We start from the raw sequence: 573 nt of genomic DNA, 5'->3' as shown, positions 1-573 counted from the left end.
CTTCTTTTATCACTCTCCTTTTTGCTCTTCTTTGCCTCCTCACACAGAGGAGCTCCTTTTCTTTTGCTAGGCCTTTTTTCACTTGTCTCCAAATTTTGTCCGTCTGCCATTGTGCTCGTGACTCAACTATCTCATGCCCAACTCCTCATAAGGACCAGCTCCAGTCCCTGATTGGCTGACTGACCAGTTTCGCAATACATGACGCGTTTCCTGCCATAAAGCACTACTGTGGCCACTACCCTGTGCAACCTACATTATTTTCATAATGATATATTTAGGAAAAGATGCTATCTGTTGCCTCTTTAAAATCCCATGAAATTTCGATCCTTCCACCAAATTTCATTCAACATTTTGAAGTTTTAAGATTTCCTGCAGCAGACAGGACAGAAAAGATCAAGTCTCAGGTGAAGACAGTTTAAATCTGTTTATAATCTAATGCGAACCTGTAAGACATGTAAACAGAAGACTGAAACAGGGACTGTTGATGCTGAGGCAGCTATACGTTAGAGTCCTGGAGCTTCATCAGGCATTTAACAAAACACACAAGAAGCAGCATCTTTATACTATAAAGCC

The sequence above is a fragment of the Epinephelus moara genome, chromosome 12, assembly GCF_006386435.1.
Source record: "Epinephelus moara isolate mb chromosome 12, YSFRI_EMoa_1.0, whole genome shotgun sequence".
Classification (NCBI taxonomy): domain Eukaryota; kingdom Metazoa; phylum Chordata; class Actinopteri; order Perciformes; family Serranidae; genus Epinephelus; species Epinephelus moara.
The sequence above is the reverse complement of the archived record's forward strand: the minus strand, read 5'-3'. Positions refer to the sequence as shown.